At 43.1% G+C, this 18,596-nt stretch overlaps 1 long non-coding RNA gene across 1 annotated transcript in view; it reads left to right on the top strand.

Moving 5' to 3' along the window:
* The first annotated feature begins 1,194 nt into the window (after positions 1-1,194).
* The window catches only part of LOC132540958 (uncharacterized), a 48,892-nt gene continuing 31,490 nt past the window's right edge, over positions 1,195-18,596 (top strand). The window contains exons 1-2 of the long non-coding RNA XR_009552175.1: positions 1,195-1,356; positions 5,331-5,468. This is a non-coding gene — a long non-coding RNA (uncharacterized LOC132540958). The remainder of the gene's footprint in view (positions 1,357-5,330; positions 5,469-18,596) is intronic.

The raw sequence follows: 18,596 nt of genomic DNA, 5'->3' as shown, positions 1-18,596 counted from the left end.
ACCAACACCCTCCACAAGGAAGAAAGGAAATGGCTACCACAGGTGATCCTACAGGGTCATACTCATCTGTGCCACATGCCATGACATCCGGACTTATGGGACAGTGAGGTCAATACCAGACTTACGACAGGAAATCTGGTCCTAAAATTCAATCTAGTTTGCAGTGCGCCTCTGTGTACCTGCCTGCGTGGGGGCCATGTGTGTATGTCTTGTTGGTCAAACTGTCTTATTGTCCCTCGTCTGTAAAACCCAGATTAAATTACCTGCCCAGTCCTCCTCGAGGCTGATGAAGCATCAGAAGGAAGTTGGTACATAAAATGGCTTTATAAATTGTGAAGTACTCTCCCAACATATGGTGTTATGATAGTCCACTTCATTCAGAAAGAAACAGAGCAGGAAGTGGAGAGAAATGACTCAGGAATCTCAAGACAGCAGGGAAGGTTGAAGAGCTAGCCAGGGATCCAAAATAGATTCTTCTTTTTTTTTTTTTTTTCCAGAATTCTGGCTAGCAGAGACAGGCAGGGGCTCTAGGATGGGAGGATAGTTGGGGAGGGGGGCTACCTTCTTCCCTGTGTGGCCTGAGGGCCTAAGGGGACAGTGTTTATAGCCTGTGGTGGCTGCCTGCCCAGCCTGGTCACTGCAGGCCAATGACCCTCTGTTCAAAGGCCGGAAGTAGAGGATGGTGACCACTCCTTTGACTTCACTGTAAATTCAAACACTTCTCATTCTCCAAGAGCTGTCTGTTCACTGCCAAATGCTGCCCTGGCCTCTTGCCTTCATGTCCCACCAGCAAAATTAGCCCTCAGATAAAGCCAGCAAGGCACTTTGACCCAGGAGACCACAGGCCTAGGCTACAGACTTCAGTCTGAGGAGGAAATCTGGCCCCTGCTTGTTTTACCTCAGTTGGGCACCTCCACCCATTCTGTTTCAAGACAGGTAAGAGATACTGCTACCCAAGAAGCTAAAGACTGAAGAACTACACAATCATGTCTGGAAGCAAGCTTGTCTGCCTGGATGTAACTAGGCAGAGATTCTATGTTTCACAAACAAACACTACTCCAGGCATTCCAGCTGCTTGCTCGGGCCAAGCAAAGCAAGGTAATAACTCTGAAAACAGTGACCTCATCCATAAAGCAGGCTCCTCAGTCTACTTAAAGCCCACATCCTCTGACAATCTGAGACACTGAGTTTGTCATGAACAGTCTCAGAGAGGCACTGCCTTGTTAGAATCAGCAGGTAGACTGCTTAGAGGGAGACTGGGAGCAGCGATGGAGCTTTGTCCTGCTGGCTGGAGAAACCAATGTCCATAAAGAAAAGACTCCGGAGGGGGCGGGGGCGTGAATTCCCAGCCCTCAGGTAAAGGTCCCTTTTACCATAACATAGAGAAGCCATAACACAGCCAAAGCTGTCTGTCATCTCAGTTCTCTCTGGTTCTGCCAGGCTGTCGGCATCATCATGCTGCCTGGACAGCTGCTGGGAGCTGGGTGCTGTTGTGAAACCACTCGGCCTGGTCCTGTTTTATTCCCCCATCTGCTGCTTTCTTCTTCCTCCAAATGTGATGAGGGGTGGAGGTTGGACAAGGAAGCAGGAAGCAGCGAGGCAGGAGAAGGGATATCTGGATGTTCTGTTTGTTTACTCCTACTCCAGCCTCCCTGCCTCGGAAACTGAGTAGACACACACACACCCCCAGGTGTCCAGTGCTGTGTGCCAGGGGCTACCTGAACACACCTCTCCCTGGGCTTCCTTCAGGCGGACCATTTAGATAAACTAGCTGTATTGACAGGAGCAAACATATAGTGAGTGCTTACATGAGTCAGGCACTGTGCTAGGCGCTTAAAGTGTCTTACCTCATGCCATTCTCCCAATAATGGTGTGCTATACTCCTTTCACTTACCCACTTTGTTAACAGAGGCTTCATGAATTCATTAGCTTACCCAAAGGCACACATTTATTGGTGGTGGCTACAGACCAGAGAGAGTAAAACTTATTTGACTCTTTCTATTAAAACCTGAGTCTTCATGGAAGATGCTTTAACATGTTTCCCCCACCACCACCCAGATAGTAAGTTACACAAGTACTTGATCATCTTACATATATAACTGTATGTGCATGTATTTATCTCCTCTCATTCTCTTTAAAGTGTGTGTGTGTGTGTGTGTGTGTGTGTGTGTGTGTGTGTGTGTTTCAAAAAAAATAAATAAAGCAACTAAGGCCTGGAATAGGGCTCACTGGATAGACTACATCCCTTAGCATAGGTTCAATCAGGTCCTGGTTTCAATCCCCAGCACTACATGGAAACACCATGGTCAGCACTAATGAGGCACTATGCCTTATCGATCCTTTTTATTCCCCCATGGGAAGATGACCAAGAGTCATCTAGTCTGAACAGTCTTCTTTTAAAAACTTTCCATTTGTACAGCTCCTCAGAAATCCTTTCTATCTGCTGCAGGGAATGCTGCCCAGTTCATGAATTATCTAATAAAGTCATTAGATACTCAAATTACCCTGTTGATGTGTGCTTATAAATATGCTACATATAAGCATATAAATATGTATAACATATGAGCAAGTATCTATTTATGCCTATCGTTTCCCTTCCTAAATAACTCAGTCCCAAAGTCTGGCAGAGCAAACAGGCATCAATGTAGAGTGAGGGGACAGAGCCACAGTGGCCCAGAGAGGGGGGAAGATTGGGTCCTTCTGCTATAAAGGGCACAATGTAGTGGTCCCAGAGGTGGTACAGTGGATAAAGTGCTGGATTATCAAGCATGACGTCCTGAGTTCAGTCCCCAGCGGCACATGTACCAGAGTGATGTTTAGTTCTTTCTCTCTCCTCCTACCCCTTCTCAAAAATAAATAAATAATTTTTTAAAAGAACACAATGGAGATATCTAGAGACATAAGAGTGGGGTGTGCTCATGCCAGGACGCCATCTGTCCATGTTAGTTTCCTGACTGAACAGGCCTGCTGTGTCATGAGCATCCTGTCAGCAAGTTGTCCTTTAGATTTTGTTTTGGTCAGTTCTGAAGTCTTGCATATGCTTGATTCTACTACTCCCAAGCCCACTTTTTTTTTAATTTATTAGTGATTTAATAATGATTAACAAAATTGTAAGATGTCAGATACGATTCTACACAGTTCCCACCACCAGAGTTCTGTGGCCCATCCCCTCCATTGGAAGCTTCCCTGTTCTTTACCCCTCTGGAAGTACGGACCCAAATTCTTTATGGGGTGCAGAAGGTGGAAGGTCTGGCTTCTGTAATTGCTTCTCCGCTGGACATGGAAGTTGACAGGTCGATCTATACCCCCTGCCTGTTTATATCTTTCTCTAATGGGGTAGAGTTCTGGAGAGGTGAGGTTCCAGGACACATTAGTGAGGTAAGCCCTCTCATTTTTTTAAAGTTATTTTTATTTCAGATAAAGAGTGGGAAAGAGACAAAAAGATAAGAGACAGCACTGTTCCACCATCTGTGGAGCTCCCTCTGGTACCATTTCTGGTTCTCCCAGATGATCCCAGAGCTTGAGCTTGGGTCCTTGCTCATGGCAAGGCATGCACTCTACCAGGTGAGCAGTCCTCTAATTACCTCAAATTTTTATTGTTATTTTTACTTCTTCATTTATTGTTAAGACAAACTACTAATGCATGTATGCACTCTGAAAATATAAGCAATATAAAATTTTTATTAAAAAATGAAAATCTCCTCCTCTCCCCTTTGATCTCCGAAGTCACTATTATGATCAAGATGCCTTTTTCATGAAAACAAATATAATGATGAAAGAGGAAGTCTTCAAGTGAAGTAATGGATGCTAACTAAATTACTGTGTTAATCACTTCACAATATATACATATATCGAGTCATTATTAGTTGTACACATTATGATATTATTGTTTGTTCATTTTTACCAGAACACATTGCTCAAATCTGGCATATAGTGGTGCCAGGGCTTGAACCTGGAACTCTGAAACCTCAGCATGAAAGTCATTTGTGTAACTATTGTACTATCTCATCTTATATCTATGTCAATTTCATCTCAGTAAAACTAGGGGGAAAAGCAATAAAATAAAATTACTGGGGCCAGGTAGTGGCGCACTTGGTTGAGCGCACATGTTACAATGCACAAGGATCCGGGTTTAAGCCCCCCATCCCCACCTGCAGGGGTAAAGCTTTGCTAGCGGTGAAGCAGGGCTATAGGTGTCTGTCTCTCTCCCTCGATACCTCTCCATTCCTCTCAATTTCTGGCTGTCTGTATCCAATAAATAAATAAAGATAAGAATGTTTTTTAATTATTAAGAAAACAGTAAAAAAAATAATTTTATTCTCTCATGATTAAACTAGAAAAAGAGGGCATGGGAGATAGCATAAATGTAATGCAAACAGACTGTCCTACCTGAAGCTCCAAGGTCCCAGGTTCAGTCCCTCATACCACCATAAGCCAGAGCTAAGTCTACTCTGGGGTCGGGGAGAGGGGATGGAAAAAGAAACAAAGTTAGGGGCCAGCGGTAGCGCAGCTACCTTCCTGCACATGGCAGGAAGCGCAAGACGCAAGACTGGTGTAAGATTCCCGGGGGGGGGGGGGGGGGGGGGGGGGGGGGGGTGTTCCTCTTCACAGGCTGTGAAGCAGGCCTACAGGTGTGTTTCTTCCCCTCTGCCTTTCCCTCCTCTCTGGATTCCTCTCTGTCCTATCCAACAATAGCAGCAATGGCAACAATAAAAACAACAAGGACAACAAAAAGGGCAATAAATTGGAAAAATAGCTTCCAGGAGCAGTGGATTCCTAGTGCAGGCCCAGAAATAACCCTGGAGGCAGAAGAAAAAAGAAAATAAGAAAGAAAAAAAAGAAACAAAGTCATTAAAATTTCATTACATTTGTTGTAAAAGTAAAAAAGGTCAAATATAGCTGCTTCGGGTAATGTCAGATTAATGTTAAATGTAGTTTACTGTGAGGGTAAAAATAAATATGCAGGCAATTGGCTTTTAAATAGTTCAGGAGAAAAAAGTTCTTTGCACTTTATTGTCAGTCTTAAAGTTTGGTACTATTTCAACATGTTAGTCTTCCTTTCTTTTTTAATTAACAAGAAAACAGCCACACACGAACCTTTAGAGAACTTCTGTGTTTAAGTTGGCACTTCTTCAAGGTCTTCTTCTATTAGAGACATTAAAGTTAAAATATCTGGGAATTCTGGCCACAATCAAGGCAAGTATATTTCTAGAGTGTTGTCTCAATACACGTTCTTATCATGAAGCCTGTGGTTACTCCTCTAGGGACAGAGCAAAAGTGCTGGTATTTTCTCCAATGAACTGTATTGTCAGATAGTTTTTTATTCTAAGGACCAGGTGAAAAGTGAAGAGAACTCCAGTGTTTCTGGCTAGAACCACACTTAACTTTCAGAGGGAGAAGAAGCTGCCTCATCTTCCAGGGAGCAAGGAGGAGCAAGTCAGGCTCTCAGCCAGTCCATTACTCAGCAGGTAAACCGATTGCGAAAGACAGTGGTTGTGATCCAGTGTCCAGAGCAACGGCACAAACAGTGTAGAGCATTCAGCTCAGTGCTCTGGGTGCTTTGCATAAAACCCTTGTGTCATGTATGCTGGCAGGGGAGGGGGGGTGGGAGGTAGGGGGACACGTGTTGGGGGAGGGAGCAAGGCAGAAAGAACAAAAAAGGAGTCTTGATATGAGAACATTTTTCCTGTTTCAGAATACTTCTAGGCTCCTTATTCCGCCTAGAAATGGAGTTAATAAATAATAGTAACAACAATAATAATAATTAAAAACTAGGGAGCTAGTTCCCACCAAGTAATTTTTCTGGTGCTGAAAACCTCCAGAATGAAAGCCCCAACCCCACAACAGCCCCCCTGGATTTGTGGCACGGGCTTAAGAAACACACCCTCTTCCAAAATCTAATGATGTATTTTGAAATGCCATTCCTGCCTCTCCTTGAAGACAACAGGAAACAAAAAGGTTCCTAAGGAAACACAGAATTTAACAATGTCTAAATGGGAATTAGCAGGCAAACAAGAAGCAGAGGAGACTAGGAAATGTGAGCTGGTAGAAGAGTGTTAGGAACATGGTTAAGAATCTGAGATGGCAGTCAAAAAGAAAAAGAAAAAAAAAAGGAACTGAAAAGGATTTTAAAGAAAAAATAGAAAATGGCATGGTTTCAGACACAATAAACCAACTAATCAGCAAGCTACTATTAAATATCATTTCTGCCTTGCTACCTTGTTCTATAGACGTATTAAAATTAATCACATACCTACGGCTCCCACACAGAAAAGTGTAAAACTGATAGGACACTGCTGAGAGAAGGAAAGGTTATATATGTTCAGATATCCTTGCTTCAAGAAACATCTTTGACAGAAAGAACAAAGGAAACCTGCCAGCTAAGACTATGAGTCAGATAACTGGATGAGAAGAAACCTGAAGGATGACAGTACACTTGTCCTGAAAGTATCCAGGGTTTGGAGTAGCCTCCCTGGACTTTCTCATCTGACTACTCCTAACTTTCTCGCTCATTTCCAGCAATGAGACTCCACAATAAAATCTTCCAGAAATCATCAGGATAGTCTTCTATCCTGGTTGGTTTGTTTGTTTTTTGCTTTTGTTTTTTGTTTTGCCTCCAGGGTTATCACTGGGGCTTGGTGCCGGCACTAAGAATCCTCTGCTCCTGGCAACCATTTTTTCCCCATTTTATTGGATAGGACAGAGAGAAATGGAGAGTGGGAGGGAGAGGGAGAGGGAAAGAGACAGAGAGACAAGTGCAGACCTGCTTTGCCACTTGTGAAGAGAGCCCCCTGCAGGTGGTGAGCTAGGTAGGGACTTTTTGTATAGGTCCCTGCAATTCGAACTATGTGCACTTAACATAGTGTGTCACCGTCTGCGCCCCTCCCCACCCAAGGAATTTTTTATACCAGTGAATAGACAAGAGCCTAATATTCCCTTGAGGGAGTTGGGGTCTCCCAGTAACACTACCTGACACTGGGCAGGTTAAATAAAAACGCAAGGGTGCCAAGGAGTGGAGCACCTGGTTAAGCACACATAGTACTATGCTCAACAACCCAGGTTCAAGTCCCTGCTCCCCATCTGCAATGAAAATGCTTCACAAGCAGTGAGGCAGGTCTTCGCCTCTACCTCCGCCATCCCCTCTCAATTTCTCTCTGTCCTATCAAATAAAATAAGAAAATAATGGCTGCGGAGCCCCAGCAATAACCCTAGAGGCAGAGAGAAACAAAGAAAGGAAGAAAGGGATGGAGGGAGGGAGGGAAGGAGGAAGGAACAGAAGGAAACACAGTCCCTGCTCTTGAAGACAGCTGTCAGTGGAAGACGCCATAAAGCAATCAGAAAACCACCTGCTTCAGGTGAGGGTAGAGGCAATTAGAGGCTAAAGGAAAATAAAGGAATGGACATCTGAAGGGGTAAGTTAGGAACATTTGAGCAGGGTATTGAAAGACAGGTATAATTTTTGCCAAGAAAGGAGGAAGGGCTGGAGGCATTCCAAAAAAAATGATGTTAGAAAGGACTTTATGGAAAGGTGCCAAGATGCCAGTTTGGGGAGTTTTCTGCTGTGAGAGCAGGGAGAACTCCTGAGCAAAAGTCTGAAACTTTAGCAAGAGCTTTCACGGGTGGGAAACATGTGGTGTCAAGACAACTGAGTCTTTCTCATAGCAACACTAAATGCTAATTTTTAAGTTGATAATTCTATTGCCCCGCAAATGATGTTATAAATATCCAAATGGCTGTTGGCAGAAAAAAGGGTTTCCCACTCCTAGTTTAGAGGAATGATAATACATCAGCCTAAACTCATATGATGGGGCTTCACAGCTAATGCTGAAATCTTCAGACAGAAAAGAGAGATACCACAGAACCCCAGGGTGGGGCAGGGTCTCAAACCCTCACACACAGGACGAAGCAAGCACCTTCCCAAATGAACACACCTCCTCTCCTGATAGACCCGAACTCCAGGCTGTGTAAGGATCCTGGCAGTCCAAGCTCCTCCCCTTGCCCCTCAGAAATCATCATAGGTCAGGGCAAGGCCAATAAAAAACAAAACAACTAGTGGTCCAATTGTCTTAAAGTCCTCAATCCGTAACTGCATTTCATTTGTTTTTCTTTCCCTGTTATATCATTTCACAGTGGTCCGTGGCAAACGCTAGAAGAAACAGTGGTCCGTGTGCTCAAAAGGAATTAGAATTTCCTAGGGCACCCTAATTGAAATGTTCAGATACATCACTGGATATTCGTTCACAATCTATACCCAACATATTTCCAGGAAAGCTTAAGCTCATGAGTGTCTGAACAGGATTTCAATAAAAGTGAATTGTTGGTGAAGACTAGGCAAAAGGCTTCAGGTGCAACAAACACCCCTGAGCAGCCTGGATGTCAGTGCCCTTGTCACAAGCACTCACTCTAAGCTATTCCTCACAGATAAGCTCATTTTCTAACCTAGGAAATGAGACTCAGGGAAGTTCAGTGACTTCCTGAGGCTGCACAGGTATGCAGTGTGTCTGTGTCTGCATCATTCCTCAATTGCTCAATGATTCCTCCCCACAGCTGTGGTATATCTGAAGATGAGACAAGTAAGTATGAAGTCGCTTGTCTTTAACTTGAATAGAAAAAGACCACAAAAAAAAAATCTTTTGAACTGTTTTCAATTTCTAATTAGAAGAGCATTCCATTAATAGCCCTTCTTGAAAAGGGACATAATTTGATTACTTTTGTCTGAGAAATATTGTCGTACTCTCAATGTCTGTCGTACCTAAGACCCCTACTTATTGCACTCTCCTTTTGAGTCATATGAATGTACTGTGGGCAAGAAAGGGGAAATTCCATCTAACAACTGAAATTTCATTTCAGAAATGAATGACTCAGATGCTACTGAGAGTTTCCCTGCCCAGCCAATCAGTCGTATTATGAAGTCACATACTTTCAGAGCATGATCAAGTGGACCTAGGCTTCCAGAGTCCCAATTTTATCATACAGTAAGATTCCAGAAGGATTCAAGTCTGCAAAAAAATTTTTTTTTTAATTTGAAATAAGGGATTTAACTTCCCTGACCCTCAGTGTTCTTGTCTACAAAATGAAGATAATGACACCGAGTCCATAGAAAAGTTGTGAAGCATAAATAAGACCAGAAGGAAATGAAATTGGTTTATATTGAATTAAGTGCATTCCTTCCAGTTTTCCAGGAGCAAAGAAATAAGAGTCACTACCTGCGAAAAGGACCACAACAATGTATCCTGGAAACTCACCTTTCCAGAGCCCTACCCCACTAGGGAAAGATCGAAACAGGCTGGGGGTATGAATACACCTGCCAACATCCATGTTCGATGGAGAAGCAATTACAGAAACCAGAATTCCCACCTTCAGCACCCCATAAAATTGTTTTTGGCCTATATTCACAGTGGGGGAGAACTAGTAGGGGGAAAGTGACCAGAGGGCTCTGAACTTCAAAACCATTAGGACCTGGAGAGAGAAGAGGGAAAAAGGAAGGACTTTCAGAAATAGTAATAGGTATAGATAGGTGTGACTTGAAAAGGAAGAGAAGATGGGACCATGGAAGATACTGAGCAAATATACATCAATAAAGGCAGATAGTTATAGAAATAACAGTCGGGGGCAGACGTAGATATATGTGCAGACTCTCATACCTGAGGCTCCAAAGTCCCAGGTTCAGTCCCCTGTGTACCACCATAAGTAAGAACTGAGCAGGGCTCTAGTTAAAAGGTAATAATAGCAATGATTGTCAACCCATATCTGTGACCTTGGGAGAACCGCAGCTTCCAATGGAGGGAATGGGGATACAGAACTCCGGTGGTGGGATCCGTGTGGAATTATACCCCCCGTTATTTTATAATTTTGTAAATCAACATTAAGTCACTAATAAAAGTAAAATTAAAAAAAGAGTTAACAGTGAACAGTAGCCGGCTAGTGAGCTTCCCTGCTGGCTTTATTCTATCCACAGCCACAAGGCACTGAAGCCGCAAAGAGAATGCTCTTAGGACAGAGGTAAGGCAATAAACTTATGGGCTGAAAAATGGTCTGCTTAGGGGCCGGGCTGGTTAAGCATACGTATTACTATGCATAAGCACCGGGGTTCGAGCCCCCTAATCCTCATTTGCATCCGGGACATTTCACAAGTGGTGAAGCAGATCTGCAGGTGTTTATATATAACTCTCCCTCTCTATTCCCCGTCCCTTCAATTCCTGTTGAATAAAATGGGGGGGGGGGGGGGCAGGGGAACAAGGAATGGCTGCCAGGAACGGGAGATTAGTAGCACTAGCACCAAACTCCAGTGATAACCCTGGAGGCAAAAAAAAAAAAAAGTCTGCTTAAGGGAAATAGAATGTAACGTGGAAAAGGATGAGAAATGCATAAAGCCAAGGGCCTGAAACGTCCTGTGAATCAGATGCTTTGGGTTTGCATGAAGTCCTGGAAGAAGCTGCCCTGTAGAGACCTGTCACAGCCAGTTCCCTAGCAGTTCTGTGTGTGTGATGTGACAGAGAATGTCAAAATGCTGTTGAAAAGTGACCTCCCCCACACCCCCCCCCAAAAAAAAAAACAAGGATAGAGAAATAAAAAGATTCAAGCCTGGATACCCTGTGGACTCTTCAATTAACGTTTGAATAATTATATAAATTGCGATGGAAGTTTCCAGAAATTCATCACACTGACATTCTGTGTATGGCCAGTGGCATCTGCTGCGCAGTATGTCATTTTAGCCGCACATTCCATAGTGTGACTAGAAGCCTAGAGCGTCCAGAAGGACATATGGCCCAGTCAATGTAAACAGTCCCTTTCTCTAGGCTATGAAATCGATTGCTGATGGAGGTGAGTTTCTGCCTTGACTTCTTTTCCTGGCGTTAGCTTTCCCTGAAGGGTAAGACCATATCCCAGAAAATAGTCTTGCCGCTTTTCTTTGTCCATTAATTCATTCATTTATTCACACACATGTTGGTGAAGATGTGCTGTTTCCAAGTACAAGGGCATTAAGGAAAAAATATGGACGAGAGCTAGTGAAACAATTCTCTTGGATAGTGTGCTTCTTTGTCATGTGTGTGACCTAGGATTGAGCTCAAGCCCTACTGCAGTGAAGGAAGCTTCAGTTTCTCTGTGTCTCTCTCTTTCTCCATATATATATGAAAGAGGTGCCCTCTACCTTCAAGGAAATGAATTCCACTGTAAAGCATAGCTGTAATAATAAGAGGAAAATAAAAAAAAAAGAGGTTGTATGGATTCAGAGTGGGAGAGGTAATGTAAGAAATGTAGTTACGGGAGTCGGGCAGTAGCGCAGTGGGTTAAGCGCAGGTGGCACGACGCACAAGGACCGGCGTAAGGATCCCGGTTCGAGCCCCAGGCTCTCTACCTGCAGGGGCGTCGCTTCACAAGCGGTGAAGCAAGTCTGCAGGTGTCTTTCTCTCCCCCTAGAGAGAAAGGCACCTCTTCCCTTCCTCTCTCCATTTCTCTCTGTCCTATCCAACAACAACGACATCAATAACAACAACAATAACTACAACAAAAGGGAATAAATTAATTAATTAATTTAAAAAAAAGAAATTTAGTTACTACATACAATTTTTAAATTATACATATAGATCTTTGCTTCCCAAATCCTGTTTGCTTTACCCAAAAGATCCTCAGTACTGATCCACAGAACCAGAACATAGGCAACACCTGGGAGCTTGATAGAAGTAGAAATATTGGGGCCTGGAGGTGGTGCACCTGGTTAAGTGCACACATTACAAACACAAGGATACAGGTTCAAGCCCCGGTCCCCATTTGCAGGGATAACACTTCACGAGTGCTGAAGCAAGGCCGTGTCTCTCTATCTCCCCCTTACTTTTCTACTTCTCTCTGAAGTATTTCTATTTTTTATTGGATATTCTCTCTGAAATATTTCTAATTTTTATTGGACATTTCTATCCAATAAAAAAATACAAAAATTACAGTCCATCCAGAATTACTAAATCAGTAAGATTCCCTACTGGTGTGTATTCACATTTAAGTTTAGGAAATACTACCTTATTACACACAAGGCCATAAGTCTCATTTTAAATATAGTTGTTGTTTTTTAAAGAAAGGATAAGCAGAAAGTGATGAACATTTAATGTCCTATATTGTGAGATTAGCCTAACCACAATGTAATCTTTCAAAATTAGTACTTCTCCTTAAGTGCATCTTATATTTCCAATTCTTCCTTTATTTAATCTGAGAGGGATGCAGGTGTGTGGGGCTCAAAGAAGAAAAGAAAAATGGAAAGAAATAGATTATCGCCAGGAGGCAGACAGGGCTGGCAAGCTATCAGCAATTTCTACAAAATAAAGCCTTTGTGCTTTGAGGTGGTGTGAGGTCATGTGCTGTTAGGTCTCCATTTCGCCCTGCTTTGCAGCTGTCCTTCAGGGCTGCCGCATCAGCACCAGCTCCACGCGTGTTTGTGCCAGGTTCTTATAGATCAGGAAACATCTGTTGATTACCTTCTAAGTATATAATGCTGGCTAAATGCTCTAGTGTCAAAGATGTGTAGGAACAGGTATAAGAGGTGTCCGGTGATGACGCTGGAAAAGGACTTAGGTTGGGAAGAGAAAGTCTTGCAGACACCTCTCACTGGGTGACAAGAGATTGTATCTATGTATCAACAACAGTACTGTAAACCATTAACCCCCTAATCAAGGTATGGGGAGAGAATAGATAAACATATTTTTAAAAAGTAAGGAGGCAGGCTGTGGTGCACCTGGTTAAATGCACACATTATAATACCCATGGACCTAGCTAGGTTCAACCCTCAGTCTACACCTGCGGGGGGCAGGGGAGCCTCATGAGTGCTACAGGTGAAACCATGCTACAGGTGTATCTCTATCTATCTGTATCTATCTCTCCCCATTCCCTCACAATTTCACTGTCTCCATCCAAAATAAAATAAATGAGCCTTAAGTTAAGTAATATCAAAAGAGAACTACAAATCAAAAGTCATGAATATTCAGATAAAGAACAGATTCCTGGCTCATGAAACCCAGGAACACTTCTTGAAAGAGGCAGCAAAACACAGGCCAGGGGTCAGGCGGTGGCACACCAAGTTAAGCGCACATAGTACGAAGCACGAGGACCCAAACAAGGATCCGGGTTCGAGCCCCCAGCTCCCCACCTGCAGAAGGGTCACTTAACAAGTGGTGAAGCAGGTCTGCAGGTGTAAGTTTTTCTCTCCCATCTCTGTCATCCCCTCCTACCTCAATTTCTCTCTGCCCTATCCAACAATAATGGAAAAAAGATGGCCTCCAGGAGCAGTGGATTTGTAGAGCAGGCACCAAGCCCCAGTGATAACCCTGGAGGCAAAAAAGAAAAAAGGTTGAACCTCTTAAAAGTTATGAGAATTTCAAGAGGTAGACATAGGATCAGAAAGCATTTTAGAAGCAACATTTAGCCCATGAAAACTATAGAGGTACTCTCCAAATAGAGGCTGGGTCATCCTGCTCTGCCACTTGAGGAAGACTGGTCCTGAAATGAGTGCAGCCTAGAATGTTCCCAGTTATGGCCATGGACTGCGAGCTCAGACGGACAGGGACTCAGAGGTTACACAGGCTCCTGCGCTAAATATGAGTAGACATGGACCCTGGGTCAGATCAATGGGGTTTAAAGTTAAAGGTATTTATACACTTTTCCCATATTTGGGAGCTACTCTCTGCCTTGATCCAGCTTTCTAGTCCTATTCTCAACTGTCTTTACAGACAATACTTTTGCTCCATCTGCGTATTAGCTATTAAGCTCAGGCAGAAATTGCTAAAGTCACTGGCCCTTGGAACACACCTAAAATAGACTTCCTAGCTTCTTCCAACATGAAGACCCCCAAATTTCATCTGCTATATTCTTACTTTTAGGCTCCTGACTACTAAACAATTTGTTCTGTTTTATATCTTACTGCTTTTCAGCCACCAAACTGCAGCTGCTATCATGACACCAACCTGACTTCCCTGAGCAGACGACCTCACCAATGTGTCCTGGAACCTCACCTCTCCAGAGCCCTACCCCACTAGAGAAAGACAGAAATAGCCTGGGGGGGAGGGTATGGATAAGCCTGTTAAAGCTCATGTCCAGAAGCCAGACCTCCCACTTTCTGTGCCCCTTAAAGATCTTTGGTCCATGCTCCCAGAGGGATGAAGAATGGGGGAGCTTCTAATGGCAGGGATGGGATACAGAATGCTGATGGTGAGAATTGTATGGAATCGTGCTCCTTTTATCCCACAATCTTGTCAATCATCAGTAAATCATTAATAAGAAAAAAACAAACAAAGAAAACTCTGGAGGTGAGAACTAAAAGGGCTTTCTACTGAGATAATTTGAAAGATATGAGAAAGCAAGTTGACAAAGAAAGCTTGGAGTTAGGTAATAAATAGCCTCAAATATGGCGAGTTGGATATCATCAAAGATTTTTTAGTAGAGTCATGATGTGAGCATATCTATACTTTAGAGTTTTTATACACCAGACATTCTTTGCAGGTGAGGTAGTATAGGTAAGGATAAAGATGTATGAAACTTTTTCACTGTCTCCTAGAACTCTCAGATGAAGATGTAGTTATCGTTCTTTTCATGTTTTTCTTTTGGTAATTTATTTTATTTTAATAAGAAAGAGATACAGAAATCAGAGTACTGCTTAACTCCAGCTCATGGCGGTGTGAGGAACTGAACCTGTATCTTTGGAGTCTCAGGCGGGCATGAGCTTTTTTGCATAACCATGGCGCTATCTTCTCCACCTTTCTTTCATGTTTTTCCAACTTCCCTTCTACGGTGCAATTAACAGATGCTCAGCGTGTCAAAGTCGGTAAACCAGAGTGGAGTCCTGCCTCTATGGAGCGTCTGTAAGAGGTTCGGTAATGACACAAGGTCTGTTCCCAGGAAAAGTCATTAAGCATGGGTGTGTTATGATGGGAAGTATCAGAGGTTGGTTTATTGAAGTGTCACTTGTGATGATTATCACTGGCCTTGTTCAGCATCAGAAGGCAGAGGTTGATCAGATAAGGGGACCTCATTTGACAATAATCTTTCACGTGCACTAGTTTCTGGGTATGTGCTATTCTAAGAAACTGTCACTCCCTTTTCAGTTAGCCTGATTCTCCTGAACCAGCTGTTTCTTCTTGTTCACATTAGAGTCACTGAAGTTGGGAGCTGGGACTCCTGGAGCCCATTTGCCCATGCCCTTACTTAACGGAGAAGCAGCATGACTTGTCCAATGGCAGTTAGCCAAAGTAGAGCAAAGAGCCTCATTCTTTCTTTTATTGATTGCTTTAAGGATTAATACACAGACATACCTATTTTTTATATTTAATTTATTTTAATAAGAGAGATACAGAGAGAAAGGTGCACACACTGAAAGAAAAAAAAAAAAAAAGAAAGTGCACTGCACTGACTTATGGTGGTTCAGGAGATTGAACCTGGAACCTCAGAGGCCCAGGCACAAAAGCTTTTTGTATAACCATTATGCTGCCCTCCCCCCAATATACAGATGTTTCAGTGTGTACTAAATAGTTATCGCAGTGACTTTACTGGATGTCAGTTATCAATATGGCAAATACAAGCCTGGTATGGTGAGATATCTTCTCTGACTCGTTCCCCAATAGCAGACCAGTGAGAAAGGACCCACACCCAGGATGACAGGGGCAGTGATTTCTCTGATAGCAGGATGACACAGCCTGGAGGCGCCCATGCCTCACCTGTCCCCCTTTCCTAGTGTTCTTAAAGCCTTTAAAGTCCCATGTAAAAGACAAAAATGCAATGACACAGTTTAGATTAGGTGTTTTGTTTTTGTTTTTCCGAAAATTCAAGTTCTGCTTGGCCTCCATCAAAACACAAAGAGATTGGTGTGAAGTCACTTCCGCAGTGGAAACTAAGTGTGACAAGCTGAGTTGCTTCCCAGTGGAGGTGAGAAGGAGTTCTTCTCTCTCGGCAGCGCTTACAGATGTCATTGTCCCCGGGGGTGGATCTCTGCGTGCTGCTCCAAGTTACGGCCACACACCTCATCATAAATAGACATACGCTCAAGTACTGGCAGCACCATAAGCCATAACCGAGGAGTTTCAAAAGAGTAAAAAAATTATTAATTCCATTAAAAAATAAATGAAGACTTGTAATTTTAAATGTTTAAGGAATTTTATTGTTATTATTTAATTTTTATTTTTATTTAATTGTGTCTTTTTTTTTTAACCATGCTGAGCTTTCAGTTAAAGTTATAAAGGAGAAACAGGATGAGCAGTTAAATAAGACATCAAAAACTGGCAGGTCTTGGCAGGTTTGCCTTTGGACTTGGCCTTGTCTTAACCCCCTGTGCTAAAGCTTATGGCTCAGGAGCCAAAACTCTCCTCTCCGGGAAAATGTCAAAGGACTTGAGGGCAGAGCTTTGTTTTGGTGCCTGATTTATAGTAAGCCTCATGGTAGAAAACACTGAAATCAGAAGTTTGGGGTTTCCCAAGAGCAAAACAAATACAGATAAAAGTCATTCTGTCACCCAACCAGGAAGCGTTATGAGAAAGAATGAGAACTCAACAGTAAGAAAGTAGTTCTCCCAATAACTAGGCCAGCACTGCCCAAGGGGGTGGGGGGAATGCATTCCACACTTGTAATTTAGACTTTTCTAGAAGCCATATTTTATTTCATTTTATTTGATCATCTCCAAGGTTTCACTGCTCTGGGTTGACTTTTTCAGACAAAGACAGACAAAAAGGTGGGATGGGGGGTGGGGATGGTTGTGGACAGGAACCACAGCACCAAAGTGAGCTATTTTGCTGGCCTAAGACCACATTTTAAAAATCAAAAGAGGGAGCTGGGTGGTAGCACACCTAATAAGGCACACACATTACAATGAGCAAGCACCCAGGTTCAAGCCCCCAGTCCCCCACCAGCAGAAGGGAAGTTTCACAAGTGGTGAAGCAGGTCTGCCAGTGTCGGTGTCTCTTTCTCCCCACCCCCCCCCTTAATTTCTTTCTGTCTCTATTCATAGTAAATAAACTAAATCTTTTTTTTTTTTTTCCCTCCAGGGTTATTGCTGGGCTCCATGCCTGCACCATGAATCCACCGCTCCTGGAGGTCATTTTTTTCCCTTTTTTTTTTTTTTTTGTTGCCCTAGTTGTTGCAGCCTCGTTGCGATTATTATTGACATTGTTGACGTTGCTTTGTTGTTGGATAGGACAGAGAGAAATGGAGAGAGGAGGGGAAGACAGAGAGAGAGGGGGAGAGAAAGATAGACACCTGCAGACCCGCTTCACCGCCTGTGAAGTGACTCCCCTGCAGGTGGGGAGCCGGGGGCTCGAACCGGGATCCTTACGCCGGTCCCTGCGCTTTGCGCCACGTGCGCTTAACCCACTGCGCCACCGCCCGACCCCCCCTAAACTAAATATTTTAAAAGATTTTTTTTTAATAATAATTATAGAGACTCAGGCGGTAGCGCAGCAGATTAAGCGCACATGGCACGAAGCGCAATGACCTGCCTAAGGATCCTAGTTCAAGCCCCCAGCTTCTTGCCTACAGGGGAGTCGATTCACAAGTGGTGAAGCAGGTCTGCAGGTGTCTGTCTTTCTCTCCCCCTCTCTGTCTTCCCCTCCTCTCTCCATTTCTCTCTGTCCTATCTAACAAGAACATCAATAATAACAACAATAATAACTACAACAACAATTTAAAAAAACACAAGAGCAACAAAAGGGAAAGCAAATAAATATAAAAAAATTAAAATTAATTAATAGTTATAAATAAAAATCAAGAGGGACTAAAGTGATAGCACATTACATAGAGCTCCTTCCTTACCATGTTTATAATGTAAGTTCAAGCCCTGGCACCCCATAGAGAAGGGGCAGTCTGGTGCTACCATGTGTGTGTGTGTGTGTGTGTGTGTGTGTGTGTGTGTGTGTGTGTCCCTGTCTCTCTATCTGAATGAAAAAGACATGCAAAAGTGGTGAAATTGTGCATGGGTAAGTCCCCATCTTTTCTGGAAAATTACATTTAAAATAGAAACATTAATTTTATTTAACTCTAAGGTATTATTTCAACATGTAGCCAATCCACAAATTATGGAGATGTTTACATTATTTTGTACTGGCTTTGACACAAAGTACAAACTGACATACAAACCCAGTCACACTTCAGGTGATGATGGTCATAGATCACCCCAGTGTGTTGTTGTTATTGTTGTTGTTTTGCTGGGTTGTTTATAGTTCTCTGACTCTGGGGTACTTTCTATAGAAAATACCTAGATTTGAAGAGGCAAGTCAGTGAAGTCTTGTTCAAAAGAGAAATAGCTACTTTCAGGTAATCATCCTTCCAGGTCAGCAGGTGTTGTGCATAGTGGTGTGTAACTGAGTGCTCCTTTCAAATTTAACCAAGGGGGCATTGACCACTCCGTCTAAAAGGAGTTCAAGCCTGACCACCTGGAAAAACCATGCTCACAATAATCACTTCCACTTTAGACCTGGGGAAAGGGTCACCTAACAGTGCAGGTCATTAGAGCACGTGGCTACTTCTGAAGGGGTGCGGCTCCGCCCACCAACCTTTCTGCTTCCCAACATACACACCCCAAATCCACACCTCGTCATGGCAAGCCCACATCACCTCCCTGCCCCGGGACA

This window comes from Erinaceus europaeus, chromosome 1, assembly GCF_950295315.1.
Source record: "Erinaceus europaeus chromosome 1, mEriEur2.1, whole genome shotgun sequence".
Classification (NCBI taxonomy): domain Eukaryota; kingdom Metazoa; phylum Chordata; class Mammalia; order Eulipotyphla; family Erinaceidae; genus Erinaceus; species Erinaceus europaeus.
This window is presented reverse-complemented; position numbering and strand designations above follow the sequence as displayed.